This window comes from Molossus molossus, unplaced genomic scaffold, assembly GCF_014108415.1.
Source record: "Molossus molossus isolate mMolMol1 unplaced genomic scaffold, mMolMol1.p scaffold_m16_p_1, whole genome shotgun sequence".
Classification (NCBI taxonomy): domain Eukaryota; kingdom Metazoa; phylum Chordata; class Mammalia; order Chiroptera; family Molossidae; genus Molossus; species Molossus molossus.
The window spans coordinates 145,548,559-145,562,328 of record NW_023425344.1 but is presented as its reverse complement, the minus strand read 5'-3'; the positions used below and the strand labels follow the sequence as shown (position 1 = coordinate 145,562,328).

General features: G+C 39.4%; 1 protein-coding gene across 11 annotated transcripts in view; it reads right to left on the bottom strand.

Annotated features, from left to right (window-relative positions):
• HNRNPC (heterogeneous nuclear ribonucleoprotein C) overlaps window positions 1–12,809 on the bottom strand; it is a 62,705-nt gene extending 49,896 nt beyond the window's left edge. For 2 of the 11 annotated variants that reach the window (XM_036279106.1, XM_036278417.1), the window contains exon 1: window positions 7,088–7,192. The gene's annotated coding sequence lies outside the window, so the exon portion shown is untranslated. Of the gene's footprint in view, window positions 1–7,087; window positions 7,193–7,794; window positions 7,821–12,666 lie in introns of those variants that run through there. The other 9 variants (XM_036278861.1, XM_036278787.1, XM_036279193.1 and 6 more) reach the window with 8 other exon arrangements.
• Between the last annotated feature and the right edge of the window lie 961 nt (window positions 12,810–13,770).

Sequence of the window (13,770 nt, the reverse complement as noted above, 5' to 3'; positions counted from 1 at the left end):
TGCTCAATTCTCTGAGCCACACACACCAGCTAAATTAAAAGTTTTAATTTTTTTTCTTTATTGGTATTAGAGAGAGGAAGGGGGAGGGAGAGATAGAAACATCAATGAGAGAGAACATCAACTAGCTGCCTCCTGCATGCCCCCCCGCCCCTCACTGGGGATCAGGTCCACAACCTGAGCATGTGCCCTGACTGGGAATCAAACCAGAAACCTTTCAGGTACATGGGACAACTCCCAACCAACTAGGCCACACCAGCCAGGGCTGGTTTGCATTTTCTAAATGTTACATGAGCATACATCCTTACTTAATTTGGATTAAAGGTAAAGTTAGAATGGGATTCCATCATTAATCTTAAGTCATTTGATAAGACTTTTTAAAATTTCAATAAAACTATAACTTAAAAGTACAAATAACTGCAAAATTCCAATTTAAGAAGCCAACAAACTCTCAATGGAAACTTTCTTTGGAAAGTACACTTTCCTACCCCAATTCTGGTCATAAAGTTTTTAAAGTTAACACCAAGATAAAAAATAGGTGAAGATGAGTATAAAGGGTTAATATAAGGAATGACAGTGCACTATGAATGGTTGGTTACATCATTTACAGAATACAAAATTTTAGTAAAAGGGTTAGGAGAAAAATTCCATTTAACATGTACTTTAGCAATTCTTAATTATTATTCCAGACTAGCCAGAAAAACCTAACACTGGTCCGATTAACTCACAGTTCTATAAGTTCTAAAACCAACTCAAGCCTGGCCAGTGTGGCTCAGTGGTTGAGTATTCACCCATGTACCAAGAGGTCGCCGGTTTGATTTCCAGTCAGGGTACATGCCCAGGTTTTGGGCCAAATCCCCAGTGGGGGGCATGCAGGAGGCCAATCGATGTTCTCTTTCTCTCCCTTCATCTCTCTCTAAAAATAAATCAATAAAGAAAAATAAATTTTTAAGTCAACTCAAAAACGGTAAGTTAATCAAAATGGAAAACGAGAATATTTCAGACAGATGAAACTGGAAAAATCACATTAGGTAGCTAGAAAAAAGTAAGATGTCCTTCTAATCTGTTATGGCTACCTCTTAAAAATACCAATGCATTCTTATTGGAGAATTCTCTTTAATTATAAAGTTCTTCCATATTTTGATTACAGGCCATCACAGGCAACTAAGCAGCCTAGCCCCTCAAATGTTAACCTGAGTCATTTCATCACAGCACACCTTCTTTAAGGTTACTGTTTCTTAACCACCAAAACACCTATTAAACCTGTGACACAGGCAGTCTTCATACTATTTACAATATATCTACAATAAGCTTAATTAGAAGCAAAATAATGCGTTGCTTATTATAATAATCAGTCATAGAACAAATACATAGAACAAGTTTCCTTCTACCTTTCTAACTCCCTCTCCCTTGCTGAGAGGTAATCATTGTTGTTGGGTTTTGTTTTTTTTGTTTTACCCTCACCCAAGGACACTCCTGCATCTATCACCAGATAGCGCGGAAGGGAGAAAGGGAGAAAGAGAAACATCGACGTAAGAGAGAGACATCGAGTGGTTGCCACCCACTTGACCCCAACCAGGGCCAGAGACAAACTGCAACTGAGGTATGTGCCCTTAGCGGTAACCAAACTCAGGACTCTCTGGTCCCTGGGCCCACGCTCTAACCGCTGAGCAAAACTGGTCAGGGCGAGGTAATCATTGTTGTTTTGAATGTATCTTTCCAGATATTTCTCTATACCTTTACAGAGTAAAAAAATAAAGTCCTGTAATAGTCAAGCTGTTCGAAGAGCTAGTGTATTTGGTTGAAGAGGAGCTTGAAGGCTGTCAGAGAAAGTATCACTGAGTGAGTGGCTTTTGAGTAAGAACCTACATTGGAGAACCTAACCTTATGAATGTCTTGGGGGAGGAAATCCCAAAGAAAGGCTTTGAGCTGGAACATCTAGCATATTTAAGACAGTAAAAATCAACAAACAGCCTTGGTTGGTTTGGCTCAGAGATTAGAGCATCAGCCCATGGACCAAAGGGTCTCAGATTTGATTCTCCATTAAGGGCACATACCTGGGTTGCAGGTTCAATTCCCAGCCCTGGTAAGGGTCCTGCAGGAGGCAGCCACTCAATGTGTCTCCTTCACATGGGTATTTGTCTGTCTCCCCACTCCTCCTTTCGTTATACTCTATCTAAAAATCAATGGAAAGGTATCCTCGAATGAGGATTTTAAAAAAAAGCTTTCAGCCCGGCTGGTATGGCTCAGGGGTTGAGCATGGACCCATGCACCAACAGGTTACGGTTTCGATTCCTGGTCGGGGCACATTCCCAGGTTATGGACCCAAACTCCAGTGGGGTGCATGCAGAAGGCGGCCAATTAATGTTCTCTCTCATGGATGTTTCTCTCTCTCTCTCCCTTCCTCTCTAAAAAAATAAAAGAAAAAAAATCAATAAACATATCCTCAGGTGAGGATTAAAAAACTGATTAAAAATACAGGATGGTCTCTCCTTTCCTCTCTCCCTCCCACTCTATCTGTACAAAAAATGGAAAAATATCCTCGGGTGAGGATAAAAAAAAAAAAAAAATACAGGATGGGACAATAGTAGGTTTACAGTTGTTTGCATGGAAAATACATTAATAGCCCAGCCGATGTGGCTCAGGGTACTGAGCATCATTCCATGGACTGAGAGGTCCCAGTTTGATTTCTGGTCGGAGCACATGCCCGGGTTGCAGGCTCGATCCCCACTAGGGGGCGTGCAGGAAGCAGCCAATCCATCTTTCTGTGATGTTTCTCTCCCTCTCCCTCTATAAAAAAATAACTTATTTTTTAAATGTACATATATATATATTTATATTTTAATCCAAAGCAGTTTTTTGTGGGTTTTTATTGACTGAATACTTCACATGTCAAATAAAGTAGTCTGGTACGGTTAAGAGTTGAAATCACCCTGGCCAGTGTGGCAGTTAGTTGGACAGTCCTTCCACACAACAGGAGGTGGTAGGTTCAATTACCTGTTAAGGCACATACCCAGGTTGCAGGTTAGATTTCCATCAGGGTACGTGCAGGAGACAACTGACAGATGTTTCTCTCTCCCTTCCTTCCTCTCTCTAAAATCAATTTTACACACACGTAAATATTTTTTAAGGTTGAAATCTACATGCTTAATTGCTTGAGTTTATCCATGCTTTGCCATTTATTAGGTAATTATTTAAATTCTGTGCTTCAATTTTCACATCTCCAAAATTTGATTACTTACATAAGGTTATGATGAAGATTAAATTAGTTGACACAAGAACATTAACAGTGAACATATGGTAAATTGTCCATATTACATCCAAATAAAAGGAATTTAGGTTCTACTTCATTTTTCCTTTCAAATAGCAAAGCAATTATATCATGCCTGTCCCAACAGGGGTTGTTAGAGAAATAACCAGTGATGTCCTACAGCCTCACCAACCTATTCTCTTCAAACTAAGAACATTTGCTCAGTAATACACGCAAAGAAAACTCATCCAGGGTAAGTAGCCTCAAGCCTAGGAACACTACTTTCTTCAAGAGATTAACTACTCTAGTAGGTCTTCTAACTTAATGTCCTAGTTGCACTTGTCCTCATTACTAACATTCCCCACAAAATAGCCAGTAGGAAATTCCAAAGAATCAGATCTCTCCATTATTCATAATCTAGATCTTAAACATGACCCAACAAGGACCTGTATACTATGCTTCGTACTTATCTACTTTACAAATGCCATCTCTTATCCTATGCATTCTTAGTGACCATTCTCTAGCAGTATTTCTGGCTGTGAGCCCTAGTCTCTCTCTCTCTCACACACACACACACACACCCCTACCCATTATTTGCTTTCAGGTATAATCCATGTACAGATCTCAATTTCAACATCAGTTCCATTAAGGCCTCTACACTGGCTGCACCTAGTACTTCCACATTGCAAATTTGGCCCCCTACTATCTCACCCTGCTCTTTCACTTCATGGATCTACATTGTTAAAGTGTTGTTTGTTCACTTTATTTGTCCCCTCAATGGTCTCTAATGCCCAGGAGGGTAGGTGACAATATGTTTCGTTCATCTCTATATGACTAATGGTGATTTTCAGAATAAACACACAATTATTTAATGAATAAATATCTCTACTTGAATGTTCCACTAACACCAAAGATCAATGTTTGAATGGTTCCTTCTCCTACTCTCAATCCTAACCTTTCTGTTTTAATTATCCTCATCCCAGAAACTAGAATTGTAGGGGTCATGGCCAAATCCCTCTTCATATCACAGCCCCCACCAGATGCTAATTTACCCCTCTTCTCTAATCCCAATACCATGGTCTTTGACCAGGTCAGGTCATAATTCATTTTTTTTTTTTTTTTGGTACATGCCCCCAGCAGGAACCGAAGCCAGGATTCTCTGGTCCGTAGGCCGACGCTCCAACCGCTGAGCCAAACTGACCAGGGTATGGGTCATTATTCTTCCTTGTAATTTAGTATCTTCCTTATCACCTACTTTCAATCTCATTCTCCTCTAAGCCCTTTACACACTATCAGAATGACATGTCAAAGAAAGAAAATCTAGCCCTGGCCAGTTTTGCTCAGCGGTTAGAGCGTCGGCCTGCAGTCTGGAGACCCGGGTTCGGTTCCCGCTAAGGGCACGTACCTCGGTTGCAGTTTGTCCCTGGCCCTGGTTGGTCGTGCGGGTGGCAGCCACACGATGTGTCCCTTCACGTCGATGTTTCTCTCTCTCTCTCCCTTCCTCTCTCCCTCCCACTCTATCTGTACAAAAAATGGAAAAATATCCTCGGGTGAGGATAAAAAAAAAAAAGCAAGAAAATCTAATATCACTCTCCAGTTTAGAATCTTTCAATAGCTCATCACTAGTTTCTGGATAAAAAACAAATTCCTTGGCACTGCATTAAAATGTCTATAATAACCTGCCCAGCCAGTGTGGCTCAGCGGTTGAGTGCCAACCCACACACCAAGAGGTCACTGGTATGATTCCCAGTCAGGAAACATGCCCTGGTTGTGGGCCCAGTCCCCAGTAGGAACATGCAGGAGGAGGGCAATTTGATGTTCTTGTTCATCGATATTTCTCTCTCTAAAATCAATAAAGAAAACAAAAATATATATATATTTTTTTAATCCTCACCCAAGGACAACTTTTTTTTTTGCATTTATCTTCTGAAAGAGCGGGGGGGGGGGGGGGTGGGCATCGATGTGAGAGAGATGACCACATCGACTGGTCACCACCCAAACGACCTCAACCAGGGCAGGGACAAACTGCAACTGAGGTATGTGCCCTTAGCGAGAACCAAACCTAGGACTCTCTGGTCCGTGGACCAACGCTAACTGTTGAGCCAAATTGGCCAGGGAGAAAAAATGTATTTTCAAAAGAAGTTAATAATCTGGCCTTCTCTAGAATTCATTTTAGCTCCCTTTCTCTTAGTATTTCCTGACCTCTTAATAATTAGGTACTCATTTTTGCATGCTTCTATATGTTCTGTACTTATATCTAATCATGTAACCGTCTCCTTCCCTAGATGGGTCCCTGAAGAACTATACCTTGTTTCCTCAAAACCAGAACATGACCCATAAAACAATGGATTTGTAAAATTAGTTAAGGAATAAATTAAACTGAACCTATAATGAACAGCAGCCACATGATGACAGAACACAGTAGAAACAGACTTCACAGAATACAGAGTATTAATAAAACTTGGTCCTATAAAAAAATTTTCCATTCTTTTCCCAGATAAACAGGACATTTTATCTTTTTCCGTTCTGTTTTCCATTAAGGCTGCCTTTAGTGTTCACTTTAACTATATTTTACCATTTCAGTAAGGGAAGGGAGTCTAGTATGTGTTTTATTCTAGTATCACAGGACTGAACATGCCTTTAAAAAAATCATTCTTGACCCGTCAGTGTGGTTCAGAGGTAGAGTGTCAAACCATACATCAAGAGGTCACCAGTTCGATTCCCGGTCAGGGCACACACCCAGGTTGTGGGCCCCAATCCCCAGTGGGAGGCATGCAGGAGGCAGCCAATAAATGTTCTCTCATCAATGTTTCTCTCTCTCCCCCCCTTCCCCTCCTTTCCTCTCTCTAAAGAAAAAGAAATCAATAAAGAAAATATTCTTTTGCCGCAACTCAAAATCTATTCATATTAGCAAAATATTACACTGTTGTCAGGATACTACAGGTTGCAAAAATCCTTAACTCTTTGGCTATCCATATCCTTATTAATCTCTGCATTATTCTGTGAATAAATCAGATTCCTTCCTATCACCCTTGAGAACATACTTATTGCCCAATATCTGGCTGGGCCACAAACCATCACTGAAAAAGAGGTCAACCCTAGATCTTCTCTGATTTAGACAAAAAGATTAAACAGATTTCCCTGTGAAAGGGTTAAAAAGCCTTCCTATCCTTTTCTTTAAAAAAAACCCTTCCAGTGAGATAGCATTTTAATATTACAGCAAGCTTGTGGTTTGATTCATGTTAAATTTTAATAAAAATAATCTCAATAGAATACAATCCCTAACTGTTGTCACAAACCTAAGGAAGACTACTCCAAATGACAGAAAAATTTTACTAATTTGCAATGCTAAGAAAAAGAACCACTTTGTTGCTAATTGTTAAAACAAGTCACTTCAGCCTTAGCCCGGTAGTTCAATTGGTTGGAGCATCGCCCCAATAAACCAAGGTTGCAGGAGCTTTGATCCCCAGTCAGGGTACATAAAAGCAGCAACCAATACATGCATAAATAAATGGAAAAACAAATCTTTCGAAGTGTTATTTCTCTCTCCTCTTCATAAAAATAAAAAATATTTTAAAATAACAACACAAGCCATTTATTTCATTCTAAAGGATATGTAAACTTCAGCTGCTTTTTTCAATTATCAAAAGTTCTCAGTCAGCCCAACTAGATACTCCTAATTCCATGAGTTTACAAAAAAATTGAAGTGGCCTCCCTTGGAAACCTCACACACAAAAGGATCAGCCCTAACATTTCCAGAAGCTATTTACCATCAACTAAACTTAGACTGGTGTACTTCCTAGTCTTCACAATGAAACCAGTGGACCTCACACCTCTTACCATCACCCAGGAAGGGTGTGCATCTGTTCCGAAGGCCCCCCTGGCTCCAGGTCATCCTGGCTGCCGTTGCTCCAGGCTGGGCATCCATGTTGCTGCAGCTTGTGGTTTGTGAGGGGTAGTGTACAGGAAAAGCAGGATGGGATTTCAAGGGAAACAGGAGGAAGATGGCTTTCTGGGAAAATGCCATCACCATCATAGGTATTAAGTAGTACCACACACATTTTATTGCAGCACAGTTTAAAAATTTAACAAATGAAAGATTAAAAATAAAAAAAACAAAAATAAAAAAATTAAAAATACAGACGTCCAGAGATGCTCTAAAACAGTTAAGTTAAAGATCAGGAAAAATAAGGTCACAGACTTAACAGCCAGTAAAATTCTTTCGAGCGTGGGGGAGGGGATGAGGGCAAGGGTGGGGTTGGGAGAGAAAAGGTTTATGTGATCAATCCACTTAAAAATGCTAATGCCTTCACTTTCTCTCCCAAGATGGAAAACTCCAGTCAATTAGGGGGGGAGGGGGGAGGAATTCTTACGAACATTCAGAAAAACTCGATTTTAATCCGTTTAAAAATCATCAGTCATTATCATCATCATCATCACCATCATAAGTATAATAATAATAAATAATAATAGTAACTAGTAACAACAATAAAAAGGAAATCAGCGGAAAGTCAGGAAAAATGTAAAAAAAAATTGGAATAACTTACTGTAGCTGAAGATCAAAAAAATCTCACTGTAAAAAAACAAAAATAAAAATAGCCCAGATTAGAAAAACGGGAGGTGCAAAAATGTCAAGTCAGTAAAGTTCATTTCTTTTCTCTTTCCAAAAGCAGTTTCCACAAAAACCGCAAGGGTAAAGTTCTCAGTAGCAGACAAGCAAAGCCCTTTCCACATCATCAATCAATCTTAAAAATACACGAAGAAGTAGAGAGGTCAGTTTATGAGAGGCTAAAAGGCTCCTCCCTCCTCTAACCCAACTGCTGCAGAAAAAATAGAAATAGAAATTTTAAAAATTACATCTTAAATCCAAGTCCCGTTTTTGGAAACAATTAAAAAAAAAACACCTGTAAATTTGCCGTAGTGCACACCAAGTTGCATCATTATGTTTAAAATGTTTTTTATAAAATCAGTTTTGAAATGGGAATGTGTGTGTTCTGGAAGGGTGGGGAAGGGAGGTTAAAAATCAAAGCTGAGCTCCAGTGAGTAGGGATGGGGTTCGCCTTGCTGCCCTGTGAAAGGAGAAGGGACAGATTGAGTCAGAGTTCCTCAGAAATGTTGTGCCCTAAACCCACACATTTTGGCAAAGCATTACATTCCACTTGGGTGGGGAGAGCCTCAATAGAATCACTTCTACCAGTGACTCTTTTCACAATTCTTCTTCAGTAGGTAACTATGCGCATGTATTCCTCTTAAGGGTCTCAAAAAGGTCCGAGTTCAAACTTTCCTCTTGATAACCAGTTTGGGCATGAAAAATATAAAAATAAGCCAACAGAGATAAAGAAGTGAGCAAATCTCAAAGATGAAGGGAGATTAATGAAGTTAAGTAAGCAAATCCATGGCTTTTTAAATTTTAAGTCTACATATTTTTCCTGCATACACTTTAGGAGAATGGTCTACCATGAAGATACGTTAAGAGATAACATCTATTCTTAAAATCAATGAACAAACCACAAGACTTAATTGGCTCTACAGGAAGGAGGAAAGATGCTTTAAACAAGGAGCACATTATTCCACTCACGGACAGAATGAAAATCCAAAGATGAAGGGGAAAGATTATGGCTACTGAATATTTAGTGTCAAAAAAAAAAAAGGGGGGGGGGATAAATTATGGCCCTTAAGAAATTTCTTGTTTCTCTGGTCCCACTATTTATAAACTAGTATATATATAGCTAATAAAAGAATTATTTCTAAGAATCTGATAAGATTACCTACTAAAAAATAACATGCCTGACAGACTGGCTGTCTCATCAGTGAAAAGATTTGCAATTTGACTGTAGGTCTTTTAGCAAATAAGAATGAACTAACTGCACTCACATTTCTATATTCAGCCATGAGGTTTTCTCATCTCCAAATGTCAGTAAACTAAAAAAGTTTTAAGCTCAGTTTGAAAGTGTTCCATGAGTCAACTATATATAAATGACCACAGCAATGAAGAACAGATACTATAATTCTAAAATTTTAACTGTAAATTTTTTAGAGCAGACCAGTTTAGGCATGACATGTAAATTACTTTTATACTTGGATTGATGTGTTAAGTTGTACAAATGCAAAAACTATAGGAAAAGTTTTGAATGCCATCTCCTTCGAGTCAGTGTTTGGGATATATAGTCAATTTTCCTTCTTGGAAGGAAACCTGGTACTTAAAATTTTCAGGATACATCAAGTAACTAACTTTGTGGCTCATCTACAAACAAATCCTTTGCACATGTGTCACAAGACAAACTTAAAAAGCAGTTATAAAAAGAAACGCATCTTTAAAAGTCAAACCAAACTACTTTAGCACTAATTCCAATGCTTTGTAATTAATAGTGTATCTAGACTATAGTGTACTCTGACAAGACTGAGATCTGGATCCCTTCTAAAGGGGTATTCTCAAAGGGAGGTCTGACAACTAGTATCACATGGCACTTATTAGAAATGCAAATTATCAGTGCCCACTCCAGACTGACTTAATTAGAAACTCTGGGGATGGAGAGCCCAGCAATGTTTTAACTAGCTCTCTTGCTGATTTCAAAGCCAGTTCATGTGTAGGAAAGGTGAAGAGTTTAATGAGGAACCTCTATTCCCCTAGTTAAGATGGAGTCTTTATAAACAAAGTGCCTTATCCTTCCAGTGTACTGACAGCAGGTTTGAGCACCATGGCTTCGTATGTGTTCCTGATAGTATATAAAATCCAAGAAAATTATAACCTACCATAATTATACCAAGAGAAATATAAAACAGTCCTACAGTAACCCTTTTTCCCTTTATAACCCCCAAATTTCCAGTATCTTAGAGAACATATGCAGTTATGCTACATCTAAAAGTTCTAATTCTTGGGTGGGGGGTAGGGAGGAGGGTGTGTGTGTGGGGGGAGAAGCATCTGTAACAAAAATAATTAAAAATAAAAGTTATAATTCTCACTAGTCAATTCTCTAGTAAATGTAATTTTGTACAAAACCATAATCTTCCCTGATCCCAATGAGAATGAGTATACATATTAAGAATGAGCAAATACTTAGAAAAGTTGTCCCCAGATACAACTAATTAAACTGAAGACTGAAATACCTTTATTAAAGGGAGTTAACCTTAATTAATGGCACACAAGAACTGCTTTTAATAGTGAAACTATTTCTGTATCTTTTTCCAGCCTTTTTAGGAAACAAATGAGTTACAGAAATCAGAAATCTACCAATTTCTTTCTTTTTTTTTGGTACGTGCCCCTCGCGGAAACCGAACCCGGGACTCCCTGGTCCACAGGCCGACGCTCCAACCGCTGAACCAAACTGGCCAGGGCCCAATTTCTAAATTAGATTTCTAAAACTCGTAAAATATATATATATATATATACCTGAAATCAAAGTTTAACTCATTTGCCTGACACAGGCAATAATCAGCAGGGAGGTTGGGGGGGGGGGGGATAAAAATCACTCCTAGGCTAGTATTTCTTCAACTGTTACCAGTTAAAATAATGTTTAAGTTTAGAACCAGCTATTTTGGAGCTTAGTCACTACCTGTTTCTAATAGGGATTCCATCCAAAACAAGGTCACACGCTATGTGAAAACCTCTGGAGACCTAATTACAAATATAAGTTATGTTTAAATTCTCTACAGAAGAAATAGCAAACACTACCAAGTATTCCCGGGGCATCAGCATGGGGAAACAAAATGGTCAGGAGACCTGCAATTTAGTCATCCTTCTTAAATCCTTCCTCTCTAGCCAACATGTAAATGTTGCTAATGCCTACCTATTTGAAAACACATCTAGAATTGTTCAGATTTTAATTATGTGGCCAAATCATTCCAGATGACCATTGTTACCTTGGTACATGTTGATCTAACACCTCAAGGCAAGTAAAAAGTCCTTCGATTAATTTCAATTCACCAATAACTGTTCTTAAATATTAATTCCTGACATTACTCTTTACACCAACACTTTTATTAGGTAAATGACTGTCTAAATTAAGCAATCACCATCATTATCTCATTTCTAGCAATCCTGCAGTAATATATTTTAGTTTTAAGCCCATAAATTATATGTTGACATTTAATAAAAAAAAAAAAGAAGAAATGCTTTTGATTCCTATTACATTATCTACAATGGTGAGGAATCAACAAATGCATGGGGATCTAGAAGAGTAATTTTCCTATCAAGTAGGTTTAAGGAATAAATTTACCTTGCAGTATTGGTTTACACCAGGCTTAATAACGTTAGTGAGATTAACACATTATGAAAATTAAAGTCAACAAAATCTTATAAGACAATAAATAGCGATTTCTTGGATAAGGCAATGTGATACTACTTAGAAACCTCTGTAATTTTTATAAACTTAGCAAAAAATTTTAGTAAGTTTCAGGACCTCGAAAATGGTAGACACATTGATACTTGCTTAATAAATAATATGGAGGTATGAATCTTGCCCGTTTAGATGGTCTGGAAAGTTAATGCCAGAATATCCTGAAAATTAAAAACTTTATCATCTTAGGACATTATGTTAATAACACATGCAATTCTCGTAAATATATTTCCAAAGTGCAGTTTGGGAAGTTCCAGTTATGGCTAGAGATTGCTGTAATTAGGTTCTTGTAAAGATTCAAATACAGTATTTTCAGTGCCTACTAGTCCAGTTCCTTACTAGTTCGGCTTCTGAATCAGTATAACCCTGGCAACCAACGATTTTAGGCCTGTTTCTAAGAAAGATAGCAATACCTACCTCAAGCAAAGTTCCACTAACTTATTTATTTCAAGTGATTTGTAACCTGCAGATAAAAAGTCAGCTTTAATTATTACTGTTTTAATATATAAATGAGATTACAATCTTTTGAAAAACAGAATTGAAAATAAATACTTCGAGGTCCATCATTTTCTGAGAGAGACGTAAAACAAAAAGTAATCAATAAAATACTAAATCTGTTGTTATAACACTTATTAGTATTAATATTATGCTCCAGAATCAAGAGACATGCGATACAATGTCTACTTGGTAATCCTTCCCCAAACCCCGCCCAATTTTTAAATCTAACACGAGGCATCAGCACTACGTTAACTTCAACTGTATTAACGAACATCTCGATCTTCCCTTTCGTGATCTCTCGGAGTCCTCATGGTCGTAGAAAATGAAAGGAAAGCAGCCGTTAACACAGAAAGAGAACGAAAAAAAGGACATTTCCCCTCCCGATCGTGGCCTAGAGGACACTAGGGTAAATCTACACAAGGGCTGAGGCCTATAAAACTCCCGCATAAAGCCTAACCCCCCACTGTAAAAGAGAATAAATGGGGCCTAATTACCGAAGAGAAGGTTCCCTCGCCTTCCCTCCCACACCCCCACGCGCTCACCAAGGAACCCAGCGCCTCCCCTGCTTCCGTCTCCTCCACTTACCCGGAGGGAGAAGGGAGAAGAGATTCGATTCTGAATCTCCTACTCCCGGGTTCTACGTGAAGCCGACTACTGCTCGAGGTCAGCAACGCGGACACAACCGCTCAGCCTTCGTCTCTTCACAAAATGGCCCCCGAGTCTCCTCTGCCGCCGAGGCGAAGGCCTTGCCCCCGCCCCATTACTGAGAATCTTCCTATTGGCTACGATTTTCCTCGCTCTCGCTTTTAATTAGACCATTCTACCGCTCTTCAAAATTTTGCCCAATCACAACAAGCAATGGGTTAGATTAAGCAAAAGAATTTCCACATGCGTGAACGAAACTAGTTTGTAACTGGCTATTTTTTCTGTCATTCATCTCCTGAGAAGTGCTTATTGGTCACTGTACCGGAGGAAGCTCTGGGTGGAAACTCGCCTTTGTACCGCGTACCGCTTCACATCCGGGTATCCGGGAGTTCTGACTGGCGGTCGCCGTACCCTATCTCTGCTCCTCAGAGCGCCTCCTAGAAGGACCGCCCATGTCTTGGAATTCCCGCTGCGCAGGGGCGGGGAGGGAGTGAGGGATTTCCGCAGGTAGCGGGCTCTGGAAGGATCTGCCATAGCTCTGGGCCTAGGAATAAGGAAACGCACCAAGCGAATTTTCCAGCATTCAATGTGCATAAAGAAAAGTTTTTTGGGAGCGAGGAGGAAACAGTGAAGACTCAGCCCTGTGTAAAAAAGTAATTAACCTTGCTGTTTTTCCAACCTCAGATTCTTTCTCAGTTACAGACTAGAATATCCGCTCCCTCCTGGACAGCTGCATGTAGCCTGTAAAGCCCTTTTCAGACAACCCATATCTCACCTAATCCAACTAACTTCTCTATTCCTCTCCACTACAAAAAGTAAAGGAAGTCTAAATTGCTGGCCTGAAATACCCATCCTCTAGCCCCATCATCTCACTTACTAATACCATACACATGCCAACCAAGCCGGCCTACCCTCTCTGCCTCCCCGTTGTTCACCCCAATCTGGGCACCAGATTCCCCTCATCCTGAAATGGCTTGTCTCCAACCTATTCACTCAGGTCATCGCCTGCCAATTCCTATGGTTACACTTGACCTTAGCCAAAAG